The 4945-nt window shown below is 39.9% G+C and overlaps 1 non-coding gene across 1 annotated transcript; it reads right to left on the bottom strand.

Moving 5' to 3' along the window:
• Positions 1-291: 291 nt before the first annotated feature.
• On the bottom strand, positions 292-399 carry LOC148563933 (small nucleolar RNA R71). Its single transcript, XR_015883963.1, has one exon. It is a non-coding gene; the product is annotated as a small nucleolar RNA R71 (small nucleolar RNA).
• Between the last annotated feature and the right edge of the window lie 4546 nt (positions 400-4945).

Genomic DNA, 4945 nt, shown 5'->3' with positions numbered 1-4945 from the left:
AACAATTTTGAGCTAAAGCCTCAATTAGTTTCTCTGATGCAACAGAACTGCAAGTTTCATGGACTTCCATCAGAAGATCCTTTTCAGTTCTTAACTGAATTCTTGCAAATCTGTGATACTGTTAAGACCAATGGGGTTGATCCCGAGGTCTACAGACTTATGCTTTTCCTGTTTGCTATAAGAGACAGAGCTAGAATATGGTTGGACTCTCAACCTAAAGATAGCCTGAACTCTTGGGATAAGCTAGTCACGGCTTTCTTAGTCAAGTTCTTTCCTCCTCAAAAGCTTAGCAAGCTTAGAGTGAATGTTCAAACCTTCAAACAGAAAGAAGGTGAATCCCTCTATGAAGCTTGGGAGAAATACAAAGAACTGACCAAAAAGTGTCCTTCTGACATGCTTTCAGAATGAACCATCCTGGATATATTCTATGATGGTTTGTCTGAGTTATCAAATATGTCATTGGACCACTCTGCAGGTGGATCCATTCACCTAAAAAAAATGCCTGCAGAAGCTCAGGAACTCATTGACATGGTTGCTAATAACCAGTTCATGTACACTTCTGAGAGGAATCCTATAAGTAATGGGACGCCTCAAAGGAAGGGAGTTCTTGAAATTGATACGCTGAATGCAATATTGGCTCAGAACAAAATATTGACTCAGCAAGTCAATATGATCTCTCAGAGTCTGAATGGATTGAAGGAATCATCCAACAGTACTAAAGAGGCATCTTCTGAAGAAGAAGCTTATGATCCTGAGAACCCTGCAATAGCAGACGTGAATTACATGGGTGAACCCTATGGAAACACCTATAATCCCTCATGGAGAAATCATCCAAATTTCTCATGGAAGGATCAACAAAAGCCTCAACAAGGCTTTAATAATGGTGGAAGAAACAGGTTTAGCAATAGCAAACCTTTTCCATCATCCACTCAGCAACAGACAGAGAATTCTGAGCAGAACCCATCTAGCTTAGCAAATATAGTCTCTGATCTATCTAAGGCCACTGTGAGTTTCATGATTGAAACAATGTCCTCCATTATAAATTTGGAGGCACAAGTGGACCAGCTGAGTAAAAGGGTCACTGAAACTCCTCCTAGTACTCTCCCAAGCAATACAGAAGAAAATCCAAAGAGAGAGTGCAAGGCCATTGATTTGACCATCATGGCCGAACCTACAAGGAAGGGAGAGGACGTGAATCCTAGTGAGGAATACCTCCTGGGACGTTCAGTGACCAATAGGGAGTATCCCCTTGAGGAACCAAAGGAATCTGAGGCTCATCTAGAGACCATAGAGATTCCATTAAACCTCCTTCTGCCCTTCATGAGCTCTGATGAGTATTCTTCTTTTAAAGAGAATGAAGAAGTTACTGAAGAGCAAGTTGCTAAGTACCTTGGTGCAATCATGAAGTTAAATGCCAAATTATTTGGTAATGAGACTTGGAAAGATGAACCTCCCTTGCTCACCAATGAACTGAATGCATTGGATAGGCAGAAATTACCTCAAAAGAAACAGGATCCTGGTAAATTCTTAATTCCCTGTAACATAGGCACCATGACCTTTGAGAAAGCTCTGTGTGACCTGGGGTCAGGAATAAACTTAATGCCACTCTCTGTAATGGAGAAACTTGGGATCCTTGAGGTGCAAACTGCCAAAATCTCATTAGAGATGGCAGACAACTCAAGAAAACAGGCTTATGGATTAGTAGAGGACGTGTTAGTAAAGGTTGAAGGCCTTTACATCCCTACTGATTTCATAATCCTAGACACTGGAAAGGATGAGGATGAATCCATCATCCTTGGAAGACTCTTCCTAGCCACAGCAAGAGCTGTGATTGATGTGGACAGAGGAGAATTGGTCCTTCAACTGAATGAGGACAACCTTGTGTTTAAAACTCAAGGATCTCCTTCTGTAACCATGGAGAGGAAGCATGAAAAGCTTCTCTCACTGCTGAGTCAACCAAAGCCCCCACAGTCAAACTCTAAGTTTGGTGTTGAACCCCCACATTCAAACTCTAAGTTTGGTGTTGGGAGGTTCCAACCTTGCTCAGAATATCTGTGAGGCTCCATGAGAGCTCACTGTCAAGCTATTGACATTAAAGAAGCGCTTGTTGGGAGGCAATCCAATGATATTTAATCATATCTATTTTATTTTCTTTTTGTTATTTCGTGTTTTATTAGGTTGATGATCATGTGATGTCACAAAAACTACTGAAAAAAATAAAAAATAGAATGAAAAATAGCATTAAAAATAGCACACCCTGGAGGAGGAGCATTCTGGCATTTAAACGCCAGAAACAAGCATCTGTCTGGCGTTTAACGCCAAAACAGGCAGCAGTCTGGTGTTAAATGCCAGGATTGCACAGCAAGGGCATTTTACACGCCTAATTAGAGCAGGGATGTTAAGTCCTTGCCCCATTGGATCTGTGGACCCTACAGGATCCCCACCTACCACACCTCTTCTTCTCTCCTCCTCACACCTTCTCATAACACTCTTCCCCAAAATAACCTCCATCAATCACCTCTATTACTCCTCCAAAACCATCATACAACCCACCTATACCCACCCACTCAAATTCAACCCATCACTCCTTCCTTCTCACACATCATAACCACCAAAAACCCCCTTGGCCGAATACACATTCTCCCTCCATCTCCTCCATTTTCTTCTTCTTCTACTACTTTCTTTCTTCTTTTGCTCGGGGATGAGCAAACCTTCTAAGTTTGGTGTGGTAAAAGCGTTGCTTTTTGTTTTTCTATAACCATTTATGACACCTAAGGCCAAAGAAACCTCTAGAAAGAGGAGAGGGAAGGCAAAGGCTTCCACCTCTGAGTCATAGGAGATGGAGAGATTCATCTCAAAAGCTCATCACCAAGAAAAGGATGGAGCAAACAAGAGATCATGGACCTCAACAAGAGCATGAAGAAATCCCTAACCATGAAATCCCTGAGATGCCTCAGGGGATACACTTTCCTCCACAGAATTATTGGGAGCAAATCAATACCTCCCTAGGAGAATTAAGTTCCAACATGGGACAACTAAGGATGGAGTACCAAGAGCACTCCATCATCCTCCATGAGATTACAGAAGATCAAAGAGCTATGAGGGAGGAGCAACAAAGACAAGGAAGAGACATAGAGGAGCTCAAGAGCACCATTGGTTCTTCAAGAAGAGGAAGACGCCACCCTCACTAAGGTGGACTCATTCCTTAATCTCCTTGTCTATTTATTTTACTATCTTTCGATTTTTTGAGCTTTATGTTTTATTTATGTTTGTGTCTTTACTACATGATCACTAGTGTCTAAGTGTCTATGCCTTAAAGTTGTGAATGTCCTATAAATCCATCACCTTTCTTAAATGAAAAATGTTTTAATTACAAAAGAACAAGAAGTACATGGTTTCGAATTCATCCTTGAAACTAGTTTAATTATTTTGATGTGGTGACAATACTTTTTATTTTCTAAATGAATGCTTGAACAGTGCATATGTCTTTTGATATTGTGGTTTATGAATGTTAAATATGTTGGCTCTTGAAGAATAAGGAAAAAGGAGAAATGTTATTTGAAGATCTGAAAAATCATAAAAATGATTCTTGAAGCAAGAAAAAGCAGTGAATACAAAAGCTTGCGGAAAAAAATGAGAAAAATAGCAAAAAAAAAGAAAAAGAAAAAGCAAGCAGAAAAAGCCAAAAGCTCTTTAAACCAAAAGGCAAGAGAAAAAAGCCAATAGCCCTTAAAACCAAAAGGAAAGGGTAATAAAAAGGATCCAAGGCTTTGAGCATCAGTGGATAGGAGGGCCTAAAGGAATAAAACCCTGGCCTAAGCGGCTAAACCAAGCTGTCCCTAACCATGTAGTTGTGGCGTGAAGGTGTCAAGTGAAAACTTGAGACTGAGCGGTCAAAGTCAAGGTCCAAAGCAAAAATAGAGTGTGCTTAAGAACCCTGGACACCTCTAATTGGGGACTTTAGCAAAGCTAAGTTACAATCTGAAAAAGTTCACCCAATTATGTGTCTGTGGCATTTATGTATCCGGTGGTAATACTGGAAAATAAAGTGCTTAGGGCCACGGCCAAGACTCATTAAGTAACTGTGTTCAAGAATCAACATACTGAACTAGGAGAATCAATAACACTATCTGAACTCTAAGTTCCTATAGATGCCAATCATTCTGAACTTCAATGGATAAAGTGAGATGCCAAAACTATTCAAGAGGCAAAAAGCTACAAGTCCCGCTCATCTGATTGGAGCTAAGTTTCATTGATATTTTAGAATTATAGTATATTCTCTTCTTTTTATCCTATTTGATTTTCAGTTGCTTGGGGACAAGCAACAATTTAAGTTTGGTGTTGTGATTAGCGGAAAATTTATACGCTTTTTGGCATTGTTTTTACATAGTTTTTAGTATAATTTAGTTAGTTTTTAGTATATTTTTATTAGTTTTTAAATAAAAATCACATTTCTGGACTTTACTATGAGTTTGTGTATTTTTCTGTGATTTCAGGTAATTTCTGGCTGAAATTGAGGGACTTGAGCAAAAATCAGATTCAGAGGTTGAAGAAGGACTGCAGATGTTGTTGGATTCTGACCTCCCTGCACTCAAAGTGAATTTTCTAGAGCTACAGAACTCTAAATGGCGCGCTCTTAATTGCGTTGGAAAGTAGACATCCAGGGCTTTCCAGCAATATATAATAGTCTATTCTTTGCCCGAGTTTAGGTGACGCAAACTGGCGTTCAACGCCAGTTCCATGTTGCATTCTGGAGTTAAACACCAGAAACAGGTTGCAAAGTGGAGTTAAACGCCAGAAACAGGTTACAAACTGGTGTTCAACTCCAAGAGAAGCCTCTACACGTGTAAAGCTCAATGCTCAGCCCAAGCACACACCAAGTGGGCCCCAGAAATGGATTTCTGCATCATTTACTCATTTCTGTAAACCCTAGTAACTAGTTTAG

The sequence above is a fragment of the Arachis ipaensis genome, chromosome B5, assembly GCF_059453495.1.
Source record: "Arachis ipaensis isolate K30076 ecotype BB chromosome B5, ASM5945349v1, whole genome shotgun sequence".
Lineage (NCBI taxonomy): Eukaryota > Viridiplantae > Streptophyta > Magnoliopsida > Fabales > Fabaceae > Arachis > Arachis ipaensis.
Note: the sequence above shows the minus strand (reverse complement) of the source record. Positions and strands in the feature narration are given on the sequence as shown.